This window comes from Aotus nancymaae, unplaced genomic scaffold, assembly GCF_030222135.1.
Source record: "Aotus nancymaae isolate 86718 unplaced genomic scaffold, 86718_ANA_hifiasm-v0.15.2.pri h1tg000025l, whole genome shotgun sequence".
Classification (NCBI taxonomy): Eukaryota; Metazoa; Chordata; class Mammalia; order Primates; family Aotidae; genus Aotus; species Aotus nancymaae.
In genome coordinates this window covers 17279595-17302613 of record NW_026988438.1, presented here as the reverse complement: position 1 = coordinate 17302613, position 23019 = coordinate 17279595, and the positions used below count along the sequence as shown (strand labels likewise).

Below are 23019 nucleotides of genomic sequence, written 5' to 3'. Positions count from 1 at the left end.
TCAATGTTCTTTTGTCTCGCATTGCCAGCTTTTCCTCCTGGTCTTGCCTGATATCTGGAGGTATCTTCTAAGACTTAACAATCAGCAGTTGAATTGTTCCTTTACAAGCTCATTTACTCCCATGGAAGTTATCAAGCCTTTCCCTGTGCTGTGCACATTAAAAATAGGTTTCCATCATCCTTCTAGGATTCATTTTCTCACCCCTAACCACAAAGCCGACCTATTTCACTCTCCTTTTCCCTACCTGCCTACACTGCTTCCCACTTGCTGACTTAGTAACTCTTTTCAAACTTATGGCCTCTTCTCACTGTTAGCCTTCACCTTTGGCTTTTCTATTCAATTGCTAGTCAGTGTCAGGCCTTCACTGATTCCAGCTGTTTTAGGCCACCCTGGAAAATACTTTACCTAATGCAGTCCTATTCTGACCACGCACTAGAGGCTGATGCTCCTATGGGGTTGGCCCTAACTCTGTTAGAGTCCTTCCCACAACTTCTGCAAATCTTCTCTCTGACACTGAAGCTGAGCAAGTCTGAGACTGAATTTTGCCAATCAGAGCCACCCAACCCACCCACCCACCCTCTTTTTTTTTTTTTTTTTGAGACATGGTTTTGCTCTGTCACCCAGGCTGGAGTACAGTGGGATGATCTCTGCTCACTGCAACCTCTGTCTCCTGGGCTCAAGTGATCTTCCCACCTCACTCTCCCAAGTAGCTGGGACCACAGGCATGCACCACTACACTTGGCTAATTTTTGTTTTTTGTATTTTTTGTAGAGACGGTATCACCATGTTGCCCAGGCTGATCTCAAACTCCTGAGCTCAAGCTATCCACCCACCTTGGCGTCCCACAGTTCTGGGATTACAGGCGTGAGCTATTGCACCTGGCCTCCAAGCCACCCTCTTCTAGGTTTGCTAAAAGAGCAGCTTTCTTTAACAGCACACCACTTATAGGCAATGCTACTGTGTTTCTCTAGTCAATTCTCTATCCTGCTTTCCAGAGATTATTTCATTTCTTCCCCTATCTTCCCAAATTTCCAGCACCTTCTTCCTGGCCTCATTGTCATGATGCCTTTGCTTTTTATTTCCTTGAGAAAATAGAAGACATCAAGGGAAAAGTCCCATGCACTTTCCTTGCTCACCCCCCTTGAACTGCTGCCTTCATTGTCCCCAGGACTTCACTCTCTTGCTTCTTCTCGACCTCCCTCACAGCCACTCCTATTCACTCTCCTTGTTGGTGACATCTTCCTCTTCCCAACCTCTAGATTGCTGTATTCTGGGGCTTAGTGCTGAGACCTCATCTTCCCCTCTCCACTCTCACTCTGGGTAACCTCATCTAGTTCCATGACTTTAAGTATTATTTGCATATTGACTCTCCAAAATTTATATCTCCATTCAGATATCCTCTTAGAATTTCAGACACGTATATCCATCTACCTACTGGATATTTCTGCATAAATGTCTAACAGACATCTCAAACTTACACATCCAAAACTGACCTCCCAAAATCCCTTCGCCCACGTTTTATTCCCATCATAGAAAGTGAAGAAATGTATTCTTTTGTCACTTAGTCAAAAATTTACCAACCAAGTTTGACTCCTGTGTTTTTTGCATATGCTATAGGCAATCCATCAGCAAATCCTGCTAGCCTTATAGTCACAGCTTGACCACTGGTGCAGCCACCTTCATCTTTCACCTGGTCTATTGCATTTGTTGCAATAGGCTCCCAACTGATCACCCTGGATCACAGTCAAAGTGATCCTTTTAAAACCAAAGCCAGATTATATCAGTCCTCTTCAGTATTCAGATCCTTCAGTGACATCTCATTTCTCTCAGAGTAAAATCTAAGTCCCTTCCACGGTTTGTAAGGCCCTGCACAATCTGACCCCTACTCTGATTCTTCTTGTCACTCTCCCTCTTGCTTTCTCTATGACATCCAGAATGGCCCCCTTGCCATTCCTGAACTCATCAAGTATATTACACCTTTGAGTCTTTGCACTTGCTGTTCCCTACAGCTGAAATGCTCTTTACCCACAGGCCTGTCTTCCTCACTTCCTTCAGGGCTCACTCAAAAGTCACCAGAGGGGCATTCTCTGACTCCCCTACATAAATTGCATTCACCCCAGTCTTTCCCTTTCTCCATCTGACTCCAATTTATTTTTTGTTCTCAGCACTTGTCACCATCTGACACATTATAGGCTTATTTGTTTATTTGTTTAGCGTCAGCCTCCACCATACCCACCAGAATGTTTTCTACAGGAGAGCAAGAACTTTGCTATATAGGCTCTTGTATAACCAAAACAAGCATTTGGCATATAGTGGGCACTAAATAAATATTTGAATGAATAAATGAACTCCCCTCCTATTACCCAGGCTTGCAACTGACCTGTCCTTGGCAAGGTTACAGTTTACTAGTTAAGAATAACTATCTATAATACTTACTTTAGTATAATCTTCTGAAATTTAGGTATTTTATTTCCAAACAATTTCCTACTAGCAGCCTTCAGCTGGGATTGTTAAACTTTAAGGATAATTTGTCTCATACACCAAAGATAAAATTAAATATAAAATTATTAAGACTACAGAGCAAGTATATTCAATTAATTGAAATTATCTCCTACACTGGAATGCGTATGTAACAAATGTGAGTTTTGTTCAAAACATTTGTCTTTCCTCATAGAGAGATATAGTTTGAAAGCCAGAGGTGGCGAGATTCAAGTCTCAGTCCATCAGCTTATTGCTTCAGCTTCTTGCATGCTTGATGACAGGAGTAGCATAGAGCCTAAGACTAGGGACACTGGGACCAGACTATGTTGGTTCAAATCCAGGCTCTGTCACTTGTTAGCTTTGTGACCTTGGGTAAATTGCTTAACTTCCCTGAGTCTCAGTTTCTTTATCTGGGTTGATAAGATAGTTGATAATGAATACAACTCCCTGTTGTTGTTTTTTAATTTTTAGACAGGGTCTTGTTCTGTCACCTAGGCTGGAGTGCAATGGTGCAGTCAGCTCACCATTGATTGCAGCCTCAAACTTCTGAGCTCAAGCAGTACTTCCTGGCCTCTGGAGTAGCTATGTCCTGATGATGTATTGAGTTAATCCATGTAAGCATTTACAGGATTGGCACATAGAAAGTACATGCTAGCTATGATTATTACTGATACTCTTCCAGAAAAAAGCAGCTGTCACTTCTTACTGTCCTTGTTCCCATGCAGCCGGCACAGGATTTACTGCATAGCACTGAGTCCAGCTGGTACAGTCACCATATCCTTTGAGCCCTTGCCGCCAGTGTTGCATGTTCAGTCTTTTTCTTCCTTCTTTTCCTTTTCCCTTTCTTTTCTTCCTTCTCTCCCTCCCTCCCACCCATAAGTTCTGCCTTTCCTTACTTCTTTCTGTACATCCTCTCTCATATGCTAGTCTGTTCTGCATCCGCTCTCTCTTCTCTCTTCCTTCTGCTGATTTTACTCTCATTCACAGAATTAGAGTTCTGGAGGGGAAAGACTTGTCATGTCACCAGGAAGAGTCCTCATAAGCAAATCTTTCACAGTTCTCACTTCCTGGGTAGAATTTTGCTCTTTCAAGCAGACCCTACTTTTAGAGATCAGAGACTCTTCATCAAAGACTGCTTGTTGCTCAAGTTGATCAGAAATGCTATCCCAGCACTTTTAACCCACGTGTGGGTTGTACCAGCAATGTCTATTTCTTTAAGAAAACAGTGGCTCTCTTATCAACAATCATGGGCTAACCATAAAATTGACCATAACCAATTGTCTTGCTTGCTACTTCTAAGGGGCATTGATAAAATAATGCGGTTGTTTTGTGCCTAATAAAGTTCAACTCCAATGATTGTGAGAATGTAGGGACAATGAAAGACATGTTCAGTGGAAACATTATTTGTTCTTTCTTCTATTAGATTAGGAATTCCTCAAGTGAAGAGACCAATACATGCTCTATTTATTTTTAATATATGTGTGACTAGCGCCCAGCTTAGTGCCTTACAATACATGCTCAGTAAGTAAATGCGCCTTTAATTTTTGCTTCCCAAGAATTAGGCAAACATGGCAAAAAATTCTGAGAACTCAAAGCCTAAAACCATGAATAAGGGCAGTGCTTTGTGTGATTTTCATTCAGGCAGCCTTGTAAAACACACAATTCTATGCACTAAATTTTCACCCTAATGAAATAATTATCACAGATCCCTACAGTCCTATGCATTTTTATAACATCTGTTTTGTGATGATTATTATAAGTTATAGTGAAATGTAAACATACATTATTTATATTATTTGAAAAACTCCTTGGAGAATTAACTCATAATTTACTCCACACATTCTATGCCTGTTTGCTGAATAAATGAATGAATAATTAAATGAATGACATTATACTTAGATTCATTCAGAATGTTTGAAGAGGTTTACATAAGTGAATGGTTTTATTAAGTAACAGCATCTATAGAATCTACGTGGGTTATTATATTAGACTGTAAAATTAAGTGAATATTAAATTATATTAAACATAGTGTTATTTTTTGCTATTCAAAAGGCACTTCAAGATCTTGAAGCTAGAAAATTAAAAGAAACCAGCAGATCTTCTAAAAATATGTCTTCATCTTTTGTTTTGGTCTGCCAGTCCTTTACTATGTCTTTAAAATAAATCTGCTTTTACAAGTTATAAAAAGCAACTTTATATTCTGTTGGAAAGTTTTAAAGTTAAATTACTTTGAAAAATACTATAACACCAAACCAAAGTGATGAAAATATTTGTGTTTTAATTTTTCTTCAATCTATTTGTATCTCAACATATTACATTTCTAGACAAAACTGGTTTGTACATCTCTCTTGCTTGAGCAGGAGGAAATCATTATAATGAAAAGAGTTATTGAAAATGGTCCATGTTGTGTAATTCCCAGGATAACTGGGCTGAGTAGCAAATATTTCTGTTGTGAACTGTTTTATACCGAAATGTGCATTATTAAACCCATTTGTTGAACACATTGAAAAAAGGAATATCTTCCTAACCCGACATGGAAGATGTTTATTTGCCATTCTTCTCCTTCCCCTTCTCAGATCTGGTTAGATGTTATTTCTGGGCTTCCTGGAATTTATCCACATTTGAGGGGCAAAAACATCATAGATGAAAAAATCAGAAAAACAGAATTTAAAATGTATAAACATATATTTTAAACAAGATCATAAGAAATTGAAAATAGTGTACATAACAGAAACAGCATGTGGGAAAGCATATAGAACAATGTGGTAAGTGACCATTTTTTACACTGTCATAAACTTCCAGTACACTTGAAGAATGAAGAAAGCACAGTGGTTACCAGACTATAAGAATCTGAAGGTAGCAAAGAGGATGCTCATAATCAGGATGGTTTGGGGGTGATTTCACACACCTTCTGCTTTTATAAGGATACAACTTTAGATATACTGTGTATTTAAGTAATATATATCGAACTATTGCCCTTTAAAACATTGCATATGCAATCAGGTTGCTTTTATTTCAGCTAGATTAATCTTATGTATGTCCAATTCCATATACCAAACAACCCTAAAAAAGCCTCAGTTAAAAAAATCACTAGACTGCTCCAATACTAGATTTGAAGAGAATAGTAGCAGCTGGAGTAGAAGGAGCAGAAAGCTGCTTTCCACGACAAAAGAAAACATTCTTCCTCTTTGATGATTCTTTTTCTTTCTTTTCCAGTAACTCTACTATTTTAGAATCATATTGAAAGTAGCACATTCAGGTATAGATTCATTTATTTATTCATTCATATGATAAATATCTACTGGGTGTAGACTAAGCACTGGGACATGTTATAAGAAACTTTTAATGTGGCATTGGACTTCAGGAGAGATCTCAAGGTTAACAATATAGGATTGGGGGTTAGGTAAATGGTGGTTATAGTGCCTTTGTGGCAGATGGAAATGGAGAGAGTTAAGTGAAGGGACAGCTATATATTGAAGTGAAGAGGAGGGAAGGGTAGGTGAGACCTGTTTATAGTTGATTGTTTTATGAAGTCTTTGCATGAATGGTACAGGGAAGATACAAAAGGCTTTGAGGTAAGTGAGCAAGAATGATGTTTGTGGAGCTGTCGGAGAGAATGTTCCTAGCAGTGAATCAGAGGATTGCTGTTAGCATTTCCAGCACAGTGGAAGCTAGTGTGAGCCAGGGCAATCCCAGGTTTTCTCCAGCAATGCTTGTCAGCAAAAGCAGACAAATTAGAGTATGTATGATATAAGTTTATCCACTGACACGGTGGGTAATGAGAACTGGAGACTCAGTGTTAGAATGGATGATAAAAGAGGCTGAAAAGAAGAAACTAGAAGAGGGTCCCATTTTATAGAAAGTTAATGAACGCATTAAACTATGAGGGCTTTAGTGTTTATTGAAGTTGGTGAGCAGAAAGCAAGGTGGGAGGTGGGAAGATGGAGAGGTGCAGTGGTAGAACTGGGGTTGTGTGGAGAAGGAATATTCTTAGCACTGGTAATGATTAAATTCAGTGAATGCTCTTGCTGGTGCATGACTCAGGTAGGGTGGGGTTGGAGGATTACAGGTAGCAAGATTATGGGACTATATAGTTGAGGTAGCTCATGGCTCCCTAGCATGAATTTTGAAGTTATCAGAGGTGATGATGAAGAATGAAGATGTGGAGGAAAATCAAAACCAGGTGCTGCATTCATTTAGAAAGGTGGAAGTGGGTCTTATAGGAGTTCAGTAAACAACAGCCCTGGTGCCTTTAAGATAGTAGAACAAAGATCCAGTGTAAATTTTAAATGAGAAGAAAGAAAGGGACAATTGAGTAGTGAGTAGTTGAAAGACTTGTGAATTACTAGAAGAAAAATCCCAAGAGGATCAGAATTTATTTTGAAGACACTCATATACTCTATTCTAATCAGACAGCCATAATTTTTTACCAGACTCTTTCAAATCAATATTAGTTGTTGTTGATTTGGTTATTCATCATTATAGATACTGTCTATAACTATCTATATGTTATTTTATTCTGACTTATTCCTTTCTGACACTGTTTTTGTAGTATTTCTGCATAGTTTCCAGACTTAAAAAATGCCAATTAGTGGGAGGATATACTTTTCCAAATATCAGATATCATAAGTTTCTAAAATATATATCAAGGCTGTGATCCAACTGGCAGAATCACTAAACTAGAGAGCATGTTATTTTTCAAATCATCTGTATCTAAAAAGAAAACACTGTATTCTTCCTAATATTTTCTCCCTGAATACCAAAATGTATTTAATCTCACTCATATGATCATACTCTTGGATTAGTTTTCCAAGCCACCATTATTTTAAGTATGTAAACTGTAACTGATATAATTATTAATTTACCCTTTGCATTAGAATAGAGAACATACATTTCTATGATCTTCTTGATGTATAAATAATGATCTGATAACTTCACAGGCACACAAGTATATTCACAGATATTCTGGTCATTACAAAGCCAGTTTCTCACACTTGTTGCTAAATAATTTCTATACAAAGCACACTGTATGCTATTTAAATCACAAGTCTCTTCCTAGAAATTTATTTTCTCCCGAGAAAGTTCTTTAGTAGGGGTAGTATATGGTAGCAGTAAAGGTTGATGGTGACAAACACCTGTCTTTTAAAGTTAAGCGCTAAAAGGCAGGTGTTCTCACATTTATATTTCTATTGTGCTTTCCATCACTATTCTATAACACTTATCTGAAAATTGAGAATTTTGAAAGATTTCATAGCTGCAGTACTCTTTGTGCTTTATCACCAAGAACAAACCAACCCTATTCATTCAGTGGGATGGACTTACTACTTTTCAATCCTTATTTAAGTAAACCTAGTTTATGGAATTCCAAAGTAAGATATTACTGCTTTCCTACTTTCCTCCCTACAGTGTTCATTCTTTGGAAGACAGACATCTTGCCTGCTGTCTCCTGCTCTTAGTCTAACTCTTGTTTGATATAAGATCAAAAGGTTTTCTGTATCAATTAGGCAGGCTGTCTTGTCTCAACGAGATTAAGTAGCCTCTAGAGAGAAGTGACACCAGGGAGGAGGTAGATGAACTGATAGTTAGCATACAATATGGCTGTCTTAATTCTTTCTAAATGATAGTGTGTCTAGTCTGATGTCTTTCTTTTATAATTGTGTCCGTGGCTCAGTTGTTCAAGGCAACCAAGCAGCACACACCAGACCTGCTAATCAGTGGTTTGGGTTTCTAATAAAGCTGGAGGGACACATCAATTCTTTCTTAGGCTTAACATTTTTTTTTTTTTTTTGTACTAGGGAAAGGCCCTAATATTTTCTTGTTTCTTTGATTTTTTGTAAGGATATTCATGAAGTACCAGAATATTTTATTCAAATAAATTGTAAGGTCAATACCTAGTATCAACCCCCAAATTGCTTAAAGAAAATGTTATCAAAAGCAATTATTGAGCCCCAGACAAAGCTATGTAAGCAGGATATCAGTCCTGCTTTAGGTAGATTCTATCTAGAAGTTTATAGCTTGAGTTTTCCATAGTTATATTTAACAAGGTTTCTTGAGGTAAGACTTCAATTATCTCATTATAGAAAGTGAAGCAGCGTTTTCAAAGGAGCAAACAAAACACTGGTATTTATTAACAACATTTTCTTTCAGCATATTTTCTCTCACTTCACTTTCAGAGATCTAGCATTTGCTTCTCTAAGAAAAAAGATTGTTAGGCACAAACTCCCTAAGTTTAGCTTCCTTGCCATCATCAGACTTCTAGACGTGAACCTATTTTTATCTACTTCCTATTCTCCCAGAGGCAACATTTCTACCCCTTTTTAAGTCTTAGCCTTCAGTCTGTGCCCAATCTGGCTTCCTCTGGTATCTCCCGTTCTCATGGTTTTGACCCATCATTTTTCTTCTGGCTGTGCATGTGCTCAAGACATTACAGAAGTTCAAAACAAGTGATCCAAACAACCATTCTTTCTTTAGCTCAGCTTCTTTTCTTACTAGGTTATTGCCTTACATTTCTCCATCATCAAATTTTTAAGAAACACATTTACATAACACTTACTCTAATCATTAGTTCTATTTTCTTTGCAATCCACCCCTGGCTGATTTCTGCTTCCACCTGCTGATTTCTCCAAGGTGATAACAGTGATGAAGCAAAACCTTCAAACCACAGCACAGTAAGAAGATGCTGAGTTTATATGTGGACACTGCTTTTGTGACTATGACTATTGTGGTGGGCTTCCTTGCATTCCATCTCTCCACCACAAGAAGGGAGAGATGTCACCCTTCTTGACATTGTACAGCTATTTCCTTTGTAATACAGAAACTCTCTTACAGCATCTTTTTCCACAGCTGGCTTTCATTACTTCTTGATAGATACCTAAATATTTCAGTTTTTTCCACTTTATTTTCCTTTAACAATAACTGTTGCCCAATTAAATCATTTATCTTTTCCCCTGTATAAGTATTTGTGGTACTGAATGAATGTTTATTAAGCACCATTTGGAATCTCCTATTTTCTCTCGCTTGGCTTTTTCACAGACTCTTGATCTCAATTACACATGGCAGTTTGAATTAAGTTTATTTAACCATTTTTAAATTAAGAATGAGTCTAAATTTGTTTTAGAATTTTTTTCCACGCTATAGAGATGATTATGTGTAAATTGAAGACTAACTTTAAAATCCAGGAGTTTCTTTGTCATATAATAGATCATATACATTTATAAATAACATTCAGAAGTGTGACAAAGAAAAGCAAACATTATGCTTTAAAATGTTCACAAATGATAATAACTAATGTTTATTTCCTGCTTACTATGAGGTAGGTGCATAACTAGGTTCTTTATGGGCATTAATTTATTTAACCTTTCCATCAGCCCTAGAAGTTTGGAATTTTATTATTAGTTCCAGAAAGGTTACAAAAGTTGCCCTAGACAACTCAAAACTGGTGTAGTTAGGATTCTCAAGTCTCACCCCTGCATCATATGCCATTCTGCCTCTCCAAGAATGTCTACATGTCAGTGAGTTTGACAAAACAAATACTACCATGGCTTCTTGATTCTAAGATACCATCAAGTGTAAGCTGCATCATCTATTTAATATCACCTTTCCAGGATAAAGTGAATTGCTACCAACAGAGGTGTGTGTGTGTGTGTGTGTGTGCGTGTGTGTGTGTGTGTGTGTGTGTAGATATATCATACTATATTTAGTCTGTTGGTCTCAAATTATAATTTTTGATATTGAGAACATGTATGTCTTAATTTTTCATACATATGGGAATTTTCAAACATTAAAATATATAAAATATTTAAGCATATAATTACTATATTAATATGAATTATGTATATATTATATAATATGTGATTATATAATTATACTATGTAATAACTTATAACTATATGCTTAAGTATATTATATATTATAGATAAATACAGAAATTAGTATTCCTTTCCTCTCATTTTACCCTCTATATTAAGTCTTTATTCTACAAAATGGTAAAAAAATTAATCATATTGATTTTAAGGGAGCTCAGTTTTTAAGATTTTAAAATCCTTAATTAGGATTTATTTCTACACACTTTTCCTTAAGTTACATCTGAGTTTCTGGAGTTTGTGCTAAAATTATGCAATTACCACGAAGGGGATATTTGCTCTTCATTTGTCCTTGATCTTCCGCTGGCATCTGCTGAGAGAGGAATTCCACAGTTTTTGGTTGCCTGCCTCTGTGTCTTTGTCCTATGTTAGAAGACCTCGACCTCACAGAACTCCTGATTGTGAAGACTACAAACAACCCCCTCCTTTTTCCAACCGTCAGGATTCTGGGGTCTGCTGGCCTCCTTTCAGTCACATATATACCTCTCTTTGGGGTACAGTGGCTGCCAGTTGTTCTCTGGTATCACACTGGGGGTGCTTGAGGCTCCTCCTAATCTCCACCTCACTTAGCCCCTGGAACTTCATTCTGCTTTGATCCCTGGGGAGAAGTGGAGTAAGGCTCCTTCCTAGCTCTTTTCTTATCTGCCCTTGGTATAGCAACCAAGACCTCTCCTTGTAGGGGTAGAAAAACTCACCCTTTTATTGTTAAATACTACTATTATCTCTATGGTATAAACTTTACAGACCAAGTTCTTCAGGGTTGTTGCTTTTTATATTCAGTGCCAATCTTTCAGTGCTCAAAATGCTTCTTTTAAAAAAAACTGGGCAATTCCCAAATCAAAAGCTCATTGGCTTTCAAGATGAAGTCCTCTGTCATAAATTTTTTAAAAACCTATTGCCTTCTTGTTTTCCCCTGTGTTAAATTGTGCCCTGTTTTCTCTGGGACAAATAAATGTTCCCCAGAGGCTGTGAATATGATTTACTCTGGAGGTAGTGATCACCAAGACAACAGCAAAAACGCTGGCTAATATCTCCATTTGTAATTCCTCACCATATATTAAAATGTAAAAATATATTAAGTATTATCATATAACATATATTAATATAAGTAACTCGATATTTATGGTTTTATATATTATATATATGTGTAACATGTATACGTATATAGGTATAGAATTTTTTCTGCCTTCTTTTTTATTTTTATTTTTTTTCGAGATGGAGTTTCGCTTTTGTTACCCAGGCTGGAGTGCAATGGCGCAATCTCGGCTCACTGTAACCTCCACCTCCTGGGTTCAGGCAATTCTCCTGCCTCAGCCTCCTGAGTAGCTTGGATTACAGGCACGCGCCACTGTGCCCAGCTAATTTTTTGTATTTTTAGTAGAGATGGGGTTTCACTGTGTTGACCAGGATGGTCTCGATCTCTTGACCTCGTGATCCACCCGCCTCGGCCTCCCAAAGTGCTGGGATTACAGGCGTGAGCCACCGCGCCTGGCTTCTGCCTTCTTATGTGAAGACAAATGTCATCAGGACAACCTGGACCAGGACAATGGCAATGAGAGTAGTGTTAAAAAAAAAAGATACATATGAGAGATATTTCAAAGAAAGAGTGGTTGCAACTTAGCAACAATGTGAAGACATGGCACTGTCTACACTGGTGGGAATGTTTATATTGAATGACTAGACAGATTTTGGCAAATCACCTTACCTTTCTTTGCTATGACAGAAATGGCCTTGGAGGCTAATGAACCTTAGACACAGGTTTCAGAATTTTTCCATTCCTTACAATCTGCTGTGCTTTGAATGTTTGTCTCTTCCAAAACTCATGTTGAAATTTAACTGATAATGTCACAGGCAATGGTGGGACCATTTAAGAGGTTATTTGGCCATAACAGCTCTGCCCTCATGCGTGGGATTAATGCCTTTCTAAAATAGAGGGCTTGGCCCCTTTTAGGGCTTTGTTCTTGAGCTCTTATGCCATATGAGGAATAGCATTCCTCACCCCTGAAGGATGCTGCATTAAAGGCACCATCTTGGAAGCAGAGACTGGGCCCTTATACCAAGCATCCTGTCACCTTGATCTTAAGCTTTCCAGCCTCCAGAACTGTGAGAAATAAATTTCTGCTGTATATAAATTACTCAGTTTCAGGTATTCTGTAGTAGCAGCAAAAAACAAAGACACAGTCACATAGTCACATTATACTCAACAAATATTTATTAAGCACGTATTACATGCAAATATTTGAATAAAGTGTTTCAAAGAATTCAGAGATGATTGAAACACATGCTTGAGCTGAAAGTCATATAGTAGGGAGTAAGTATATATCATACTTCAAAGAATATAAAGGAAACTTCATAAAGCTCAAAAGTGGCCTGATCAGAGAAGCGTTTTGTACATTACAGAGACGTAGAATTTAGGGATCTTATTAATAATAATTATATTGGACTTGGAAGATGTCAGGGAGCCAGCAAGGAATAAGCTCCAAAATTACAAAATAACTAAAGTTAGAACTAAATATGTAATCAAATTAGAAAAAATGAAAAGTTATGATGTCAAGTATGATACGGTAAAGAGCAGTGATACAGGCAAGCTCATATCCTGCTGCTGGTTGTGTCCTTCTATCTTGCTGGAAAATCATTTTTTAATCATGAGTCAAAATCCTCAAACAAGTTTGACCAAAGGAAATCATTTGGTAAATATGCAGGAATGTATTTACGAAGGCTTTCATCATGGCAAAATTAGGAAAAGCTCAAGTTAAATACTTTGTATAGTATTATAATGGACATTTATCTACCAATTTGACTGCCAAATAAGTTTTCTCAGAATTGCCCCTTTACCCATGTCTTTCCACTTAATTGAGTTGGGGTTGTTATGTAACAATCTAGCAAGGCACAACTGATTAATCTAATTGATGGAATTGCCTAGGAAGTTTAGAAAATTGCTATTTTCTGAGAATAGAATAAAAATTGCTATTTTCTGAGAGCAAGAATAGAAACCACCTATGTACGAGAAAGAGGAAAACACCAGGCGCTACGTGTGTGGCTGGACCAGGAACATACACACTCCTGGTGGCTTTTTTTTTTCCACCGCAGGAAGCCATCTATACAAAGAGAGAAGAATAAAACACGTCCATAGTAGAGACAGTTCTGATAGCTTAATAACCTCTGCTTCTGATTTGATCCAGAGGTTCCAGAGGTTTTCTTACCCTTGGTGTCCATGAAAAATATCCAATCATTATAACAGTTTGAGTTGTAACCCGAAAAAGATTCGTTTGTGTAAACATGATATATGTCATCATATATGCCTATGTCTGTGTGGGTTTGTAAAATAGAGTATATCCCAGACAAGGAGAGATCAGATATAAAAGAGTGCTCTGTCCATCTCATACTGAATATACAAAGGCCCAGGGGAACCTTCTGGGGGAAAAATACCATACCAAGTATTTGAGTCGGGAGGCTAACTTGCAAGGATTTCATTTGCATGGGTCCATTGAAAGGGCTTGACTTTGAAAGAAGAAACTTTGAAGGTCTGAGGGGTTGAATAAGTAAAACATAAATTGGTTTAAAAAACAGAAAGATATACAATAAAACTCTCCCTACCATCCTTGTCCTCTGATCAGTTCCCATGCAGTTCCTTCCATTGATAAGTACTGTACTTAATATCATATGCAAATTGTCATAGTTTCTTCAAACATATACAAGCAAAAACAAGTATTGATTCTTATTTTTCGTTTGTTTACAAAGGTAGTATATTGCACATATTGTTCTGTACCTTGCTTTAAATATATATACATTTATATATCTATATTGTTATAGATTTATTATATATCTAAATATATATATCTTCTTTATCAGTATAAAGAAAGATTCCTCATTTTTTACAGCTTCCCAATGTCCTGTGGTATAGATACATCATCACTTATTGAACTAGATCCTATTGATAGACACTTAGTTGTTTGGCTCTTACAAATAATGCTACAATAAATAACTTTGCACAAAAGTCATTTCTCACCTGTGCATGAGTATCTGCATGATACATTTTTCCATAACTAATTCTGAGTCTTTAGTGTCTTTTGTTTTTTGAAAGAACTCACATGATTATGTTTTCTGTGGAGATGTACCCTGGTGGGAGAAAGGATGTGTTTCTATAAAGTTAAAAAGCTATAACATGTTAGGGCTGAAGCCACTCTGTTACAGGGACTCCTTAAGATAGTCCAACCCGGAGAAGATCCAAGATGGCCGATTAGACACAACTCCAGTGCACAACACCCAGCGAGAGAGACACAGACATCCAGAGATCTCCTAGCTCCAACCAAGGTACCAGGTGCATTTCAACTGGTCTGGTCTGATGGTAGGCAAAGCCCACTCAGGGCAGACCGAGGTGGGAGGGGTGCTGCTTCACCCAGAAAGTGCATCTGACTGGCAAGTCAGAGGCTCCCCCTCTGGCAGTTTGGTCCAGATATAGCGCTTCCCCCAACGCCTCAGCAATACACAGAACAGGGGATCTTTGCCAGTCAAGCACTGGGAATCACAAGCGTGGAGTTGACTAAGAGCCTGCAGACTGAGCTATTGCCCCCTCCCCCAGCTCAGAGAGAGAGGGAGCTGTAAGTGGGAGCAGGTGGGTGGGCCCCTACCCCATGATCGGAGAGAGAGGAAGCTGAAAGGGGGAGACAGCAGGGTGCGGCTGGGCGGGTCCTTCCCCTCCCCCACAAACCCCAGAGGGCTGAAGCTCTGACTCTAGTGGGTTGCACAGCAGTGCCACAGTCTGAGATGAACCCTGAATGATCTAGCCCAGTGGAGGAAGGGTACAACCCACCACTAGAGGGGTGGGACTGGGCTACATATTTTAACAAAAAACAGAGGAAGCCTACATAGTAACGGGACAGCGTTCTTGACAATCCAGCAGCACCTACAGGTCAGTAGAAGAGGCAGGCCTAATCTCCCAGTATAAAGAAAAAAGACACAGGAAGCTTCCCTAGTAACCTGAAGGAGTCCCTAGAAACCCAGCAGCGCCTCCACAGGCTGACAAACGACCTCATCAAGCAGCTCCCTGACACCACAGCCAGGTAAATCTACAAAGATGGGAAAAAACCAGCACAAAAAAGATGAAACCATCAAAGACCAGAACATCTCTTCTCCTTCAAGGGTTCACAACTTCTCAACAACACAGGATCACAACTTGACCGAGAAGTGCAACAAATTGACAGAAACAGGCTTCAGAAGGTGGATAATAACAAACTTTTCTGAGCTAAAGGAACACCTTCTAACTCAATGCAAAGAAACCAAAAACCTTGAAAAAAGGTTAGATGAAATGCTAACTAGAATAATCAGCTTAGAGAAGAACATAAATGACTTGATGGAGTTGAAAAACATAGCATGAGAACTACGTGAAGCAAACACAAGTTTTAATAGCTGAATCAATCAAGCAGAACAAAGGATATCAGAGATTGAAGATCAACTCAATGAAATAAAAAGAGAAGGCAAGACAAGACTAAAAAGAGTGAAAAGAAATGAACAAAGCCTCCAAGAAATATGGGATTATGTGAAAAGACCTAATCTACACTTGATCGGTGTACCTGAACATGACGGGGAAAATGAATCCAAGCTGGAAAACATGCTCCAGGATATTATCCAGGAGAACTTCCCAAGCCTAGCAAGGCAGTCCAAATTTCAAATTCAGGAAATACAGAGAACTCCACAAAGATATTCCTCAAGAAGAGCAACCCCAAGGCACATAATCATCAGATTCACCAGGGTTGAAATGAAGGAAAAAATGCTAAGGGCAGCTGGAGAGAAAGGTCAGGTCACCCACAGAGGGAAGCCAATCAGAATCAGAGCAGATCTCTCAGCAGAAACCCTACAACACATAAGAGAGTGGGGGCCAATATTCAACATCCTTAAAGAAAAGAACTTTCAACCCGGAATCTCATATCCAGCCAAATTAAGCTTCATAAGTGAAGGAGAAATAAAATCCTTTACAGACAAGCAATTATTGAGAGATTTTGTCACCACCAGACCTGCCCTACAAGAGCTCCTGAAACACTAAGCACAGAAAGGAACAAGTACCAGTCACTGCAAAAGCAAACCAGTTGGCAAAGACCAAAAATGAAATGAAGAAAATAAGTCAACTAATGGGAAAGAAAACCAGCCAGTAACAAAATGGCAGAATCAAATTCACACATAACAATATTAACACTGAATGTAAATGGCCTAAATGCCCCAATCAAAAGACACAGACTGGCAAACTGGATAAAAAGTCACAACTCATTGGTGTGCTGTATTCAGGAAACTCATCTCACATACAAAGACACACATAGACTCAAAATAAAGGGATGGAAGAAGATTTACCAAGCAAATGGAGGACAAAAAAAACCAGGGGTTGCAATCCTAGTCTCTGATAAAATGGACTTCAAACCAACAAAGATCAAAAGAGACAAAGAAGGACACTACATAATGGTAAAAGGATCAATCCAACAGGAAGAGCTAACTATCCTAAATATATACACCCCAACACAGGAGCACCCAGATACATAAAGCAAATTCTTAACAACCTAAAACAAGATTTAGACTCCCACACAATAATAGTGGGAGACGTCAACACTCCACTGTCAATATTAGATCGATGAGACAGAAAATTAACAAGGACATCCAGGACTTGAATGCAGAGCTGGACCAAGCAGACCTAATAGACATATACAGAATGCTCCACCCCAAATCCATAGAATATACATTTTTCTTAGCACCACATTGCACTTACTCTAAAATTGACCACATCATTGGAAGCAAATCACTCCTCAGCAAATACAGAAGAACAGAAATCATAACAAACAGTCTATCAGACCACAGCACAATCAGACTAGAACTCAGAATAGAAACACACTCAAACCCACACAACCACTTGGAAACCAAACAACTTGTTCTGAGTGTCGACTGGATAAACAATGAAATGAAGGCAGAAATAAAGATGTTCTTTGAAACCAACAAGAATGAAGACACAACTTACCAGAATCTCTGGGACACCTTTAAAGCAGTGTCAAGAGGGAAATTTATAGCAACAAATGCCCACCAGAGAAGAGAGGAAAGATCTAAAATCGACACCCTATCATCAAAATTGAAAGAGCTAGAGGAGCAAGATCAAAAAAACTCAAAAGCTAGCAGAAGACAAGAAATAACTAAGATCAGAGCAGAACTGAAGGAGAGAGAGACACAAAAAAACCCTTCAAAAAATCAATAAATCCAGGAGCTGCTGTTTTGAGAAGATCAAGAAAATAGACAGACCGCTAGCCAGATTAATAAAAAAGAAAAGGGAGAAGAATCAAATAGATGCAATAAAAAATGATAAAGGGGATATCACCACTTATCCCACAGAAATACAAACTACCATCAGAGATTACTACAAACAGCTCTACTCACACAAACCAGTAAACCAGAAAGAAATGGATAGATTCCTAGACATACGTACTCTACCAAGACTAAACCAGGAGGAATTTGAAACCCTGAATAGACCAATAACAAGGGCTGAAATAGAGGCAGCAATCAATAGCCTACCAACCAAAAAAAGTCCAGGTCCAGATGGGTTCACAGCCAAATTCTACCACACATACAAAGAGGAGCTGGTCCATTCCTTCTGAAACTGTTTCAAACAATACAAAAGGAGGGAATACTCTCTAACTCATTTCATGAGACCAACATCATCCTGATACCAAAACCAGGCAAAGACCCAACTAAAAAAGAAAACTTAAGGCCAATATCCATGATGAACATTGATGCAAAAATCTTCAATAAAATACTGGCAAACAGATCGCAACAGCACATCAAGAAGCTTATCCATCACGACCAAGTAGGCTTCATCCTAGTGATGCAAAGCTGGTTCAACATAAGCAAGTCCATAAATGTAATCCATCACATAAATGGAACCAAAGACAAAAACCACATGATTATCTCAATAGATACAGACAAGGCCTTCGATAAAATTCAACAGCCCTTCATGCTAAAAACTCTCAATAAACTAGGTATTGACAGAACGTATCATAAAATGATAAAAGCTGTATATGACAAACCTACAGCCAATATCATACTGAATGGGCAAAAGCTGGAAGAATTCCCTTTGAAATCAGGCACTAGACAAGGATGCCCTCTCTCACCACTCCTATTGAACATAGTATTGGAAGTTCTAGCTAGAGCAATCAGGCAAGAAAAAGAAATAAAGGGTATTCAATTAGGAAAGGAGGAAATCAAACTGTCTCTATTTGCAGATGACATGATTGTATATCTAGAAGACCCCATCATCTCAGCTCAAAATCTTCTCAAACTGATAAGCAACTTCAGCAAAGTCTCAGGATACAAAATGAATGTGTAGAAACCACAAGCATTCCTATATACCAATAACAGACAGAGAGCCAAATCAAGAGTGAACTCCCATTTACAACTGCTACAAAGAGAATAAAATACCTAGGAATACAACTAACAAAGGATTAAAGGACCTCTTCAAGGAGAACTACAAACCACTCTCAACAAATAAGAGAGGATACAAACAGATGGAGAAACATTCCATGTTCATGGTTAGGAAGAATCAATATTGTGAAAATGGCCATTCTGCCCAAAATAATCTATAGATTCAGTGCTATCCCCATCAAGCTACCAATGACCTTCTTTGCAGAACTGGAAAAAACCACTTTAAACTTCATATGGAATCACAAAAGACCCCACATAGCCAAGACAATCCTAAGCAAAAAGAACAAAGCCGGAGGCATCACACTGCCAGACTTCAAACTATACTACAAGGCTACAGTAATCAAAACAGCATGGTACTGGTACCAAAACAGAGACATAGACCAATAGAACAGAACAGAGACCCCAGAAGAAACACCACACATCTACAACCATTTGATCTTTGACAAACCTGACAAAAACAAGCAATGGGGAAAGGACTCCATGTTTAATAAATGGTGTTGGGAAAACTGGCTAGCCATGTGCAGAAAGCAGAAACTGGACCCCTACCTGTCACTTTACACTAAAATTAACTCCATATGGATCAAAGATTTAAACATAAAACCTAACACCATAAAAACTCTAGAAGAAAACATAGGCAAAACCATCAGGACATAGGCATAGGCAAGGACTTCATGACTAAAATAAAACACCAAAAGCAATGGTAATAAAAGCCAAAATAGACAAATGGGATCTAATTAAACTCCAGAGCTTCTGTAAAGCAAACGAAACCATCATTAGAGCAAATCGGCAACCAACAGAATTGGGAAAAATTTTTGCAATCTACCCATCTGACAAAGGGCTAATATCCAGAATCTACAAAGAACTAAAACAGATATACAAGAAAAAAAAACAAACAAGCCCATTCAAAAGTGGGCAAAGGATATGAACAGACACTTTTCAAAAGAAGACATACATGAGGCCAACAAACATATGAAAAAATGCTCATCATCACTGGTCATTAGAGACATGCAAATCAAAACCACACTGAGATATTATATCACACCAGTTAGAATGGTGATCATTAAAAAATCTGGAGACAACAGATGCTGAAGAGGATGTGGAGAAAGAGGAACACTCTTACACAGATCATGGGAGTGTAAATTAGTTCAATCGTTGTGGAAAACAGTGTGGCAATTTCTCAAGGATCTAGAAATAGAAATTCCATTTGACCCAGCAATCTCATTATGGGTATATACCCAAAGACCTATAAATCATTCTACTATAAAGTCACATGCACACGTATGTTCATTGCATCCCTGTGTACAATAGCAAAGACCTGGAACAAACCCAAATGCCCATCAATGATAGAGTGGACAAAGAAAATGTGGTACATATACACCATGGAATACTACACAGCCATAAAAAACAATGAGTTCGCATCCTTTGTAGGGACTTGGATGAATCTGGAAACCATAATTCTCAGCAAACTGACACAAGAACAGAAAGCCAAACACCATATGTTCTCACTTATAGGTGGATGTTGAACAACGAGAACACGTGGACTCAGGGAGAGGAGCATCACACACTGAGGACAGTTTGGGGGTAGGGGAGAGACAGCGGGGGTGGGGAGGGATAACATGGGGAGAAATGCCAGATATAGTATGCACCTAAAGTAAAATAAATAAATAAATAAATAAATAAATAAGATAGTCCAACCCAAGAAGAAGAGCCATGTTTTTGTCTACTTTCGCAGACAGGATGAGTAGTGGTCCTAAACATAGCCAAAGAGATGAAATTGGGGTGAAGATAGTAACACTGGGCTGTGGCTCAAATTTGAGGCCATGATTGTGTTATGGGCTACTGAGGTTTGAGCAGAACTTTGCAATGATGAGTGACTCTAGTATTGCAAGTGGCAAAGGGTAGCACAAGGGTAACTTGTTTCCATGTTCTTACATTTTCTTACATTTTTCACAGCTAATGAAAGCCATAGCACTGTGAAGCTTATTGACATTTGAGTAATATATGTTAGAAAAGGTTGGGAAGAATGGAACCGTATTAATGGTAGTTTTCTCTAGGAGTACAAGGTAATAAATGAATGTATCACTTTACCCATTTCTTGACATTAATAAGTGCAACCTCTGTTGAGAATTGGTGCATATCTCTCCTGATCTTTTCTGATATAGGTACATGTATTTACCAATGTAAATGATTTTCTTTTATTGTATGGTGAGGATATTTCTACCTATACATATGATTGTGAGATTATCTGTTTTTACGTTATATATATTTTGGAAATCTTTCCAGGTCCAGATGTGAATCTAGGTCTAGATCCAGAAGAAGCTCCTAAAGGCATTCTGCACGGTCATGGTCTGGGTCCTGCTCCCACAGATGATCCCCTACAGGTCTCCCAAGTGGAGATTTTCACAGACTGCACAGCCACAGTCATTTTCTCAAATCTACTCGCAGGTGCAATGTTGGGAGTCTGGCAAATCCTGATCTCAGCTGTTGTCTTGGAGCATTTGGGTTGAGCTTGCACACCACAGAAAGAGATCTAAGGGAAGTGTTCTCTCACTGTGGTACTATGGGTGATGTGTCTAAAGTATGACCAGCAGTCTAGGTGTTCAAGAGGATTTGCCTTTGGATTTTTGACTATATGGGGGATTCCAAGGAAGCTAAAGAATGTGCCAGTGGAAGGAGCTCAATGGGCGTGGGATCAGAGTTGATTTCTCTATCACAAAAAGACCACATACCCCAACATCAGGAATGTACATAGGGAGACTACCTAAGGCAGCTCTCCTGTTGGGATCACTACCATAGAGGATATGATGGAGGCTACAACTATCGGGATTACTGTAGCATATCATACAGAAGAGGAGGTGAAGGAGGAAGATGGAGAGCTGGTCATGAGAGGGATCAGATTTATAGAAGGCAGCCATCTTCGGCTTACTACAGTTGTGGAGGATACAGATCACGTTCCATATCTCTGTACTCACGTCCTTGCTACTAAAGCATGAAGTTGAAGACTTTCTGAAACCTGACCTACAGATAGGATGTTGTTTGTGGATAATATATTTTATGGACTCATGTTTAAAAAGTGAACAGTGCTTTTGAAGTTAGGTGACTTTTACACTTTTTGTGATGACTACTTTTTGTGGAGTTGAAATGATGTTTTCATTCTGCATTGGTGTAGTTCAGGTTTTTCTCTGACTCCAGGGTATTCTGAAGATTGAAGTTTGTGTGTAAACTGCTACCAGATGGTAAAAAGCAACAATAAACAGTTTGATATTTTTAAATATGTCAAGTTTGATTCTAATGTTGAAAAAAAGTGTGCATGTATATATAATTTTTATTATGCCCTTAGAAAAAGCCTTCAAAATGTTAGAAAGCCTTCAAAATGTTAAAGGTGTATATCTTTGGGTTGGCTCTAAGTTTACAAATACTTATCTTTATACTTATTTTAAAAGTTTTTTATAAGAAGAATTCCTTTTATAATTAGCAAAATTATAAATGCAATTTGTACTACAATATAGTATCTACAGTCCTGTGCCACAGGAGAAGACAGACATAGGAAGAGTTTGAAGAAGTGGGTTTTAGAATTTGGGGAGGAGGATCAATTAAGAAAACCTCTCTACCCATGGACTTTGGCACCAGCTGAGAGAGGGGCAAATGGAGATCAAATTATCACTATTACCAGAACAAATACTGCATAATATCAGTTGTATGTGGAATCTAAAGGAGTCCAACTCGTGAAAGTAGAGAATAGAATGGTCATTACAAGGTATATTAGTCCATTTTTACGCTGCTGATAAAGACGTACCTAAGACTGGGCAATTTACAAAAGAAAGAGGTTTATTGATCTTACAGTCCCAAGTGGCTGGAGAGGCCACACAATCATGGTGGAAGGTAAAGGGCACATCTCACATGGCGGCAAATAAGAGAAGAGAGCTTGGTCAGGGAAACTCCTTTTTTTAAAAACCATCAGATCTTGTGAGACTCATTCACTATCATAAGAACGGTGCAGGAAAGACCCACCGCTATAATTCAATCACCTCTCACCAGGTTCCTCCCACGATATGGGGGAACTGTGGGAGTTATAATTCAAGATGAGATTTGGGAAAACAACCAAACCATATCTTTCTTCCCCCGGTCCCTCCAAATCTCATGTTCTCACATTTTAAAACCAACCATGCTTTCCCAACAGTCCTCCAAAGTCTTAACTCATTTCAGCATCAACTCAAAAGTCCAA

The 23019-nt window shown here is 38.3% G+C and overlaps 1 long non-coding RNA gene across 1 annotated transcript in view; it reads left to right on the top strand.

The window, feature by feature from the left end:
• LOC135276514 (uncharacterized) overlaps positions 1-22059 on the top strand; it is a 31673-nt gene extending 9614 nt beyond the window's left edge. The window contains exons 3-4 of the long non-coding RNA XR_010344044.1: positions 14538-14657; positions 21078-22059. This is a non-coding gene — a long non-coding RNA (uncharacterized LOC135276514). The remainder of the gene's footprint in view (positions 1-14537; positions 14658-21077) is intronic.
• Positions 22060-23019: the final 960 nt, after the last annotated feature.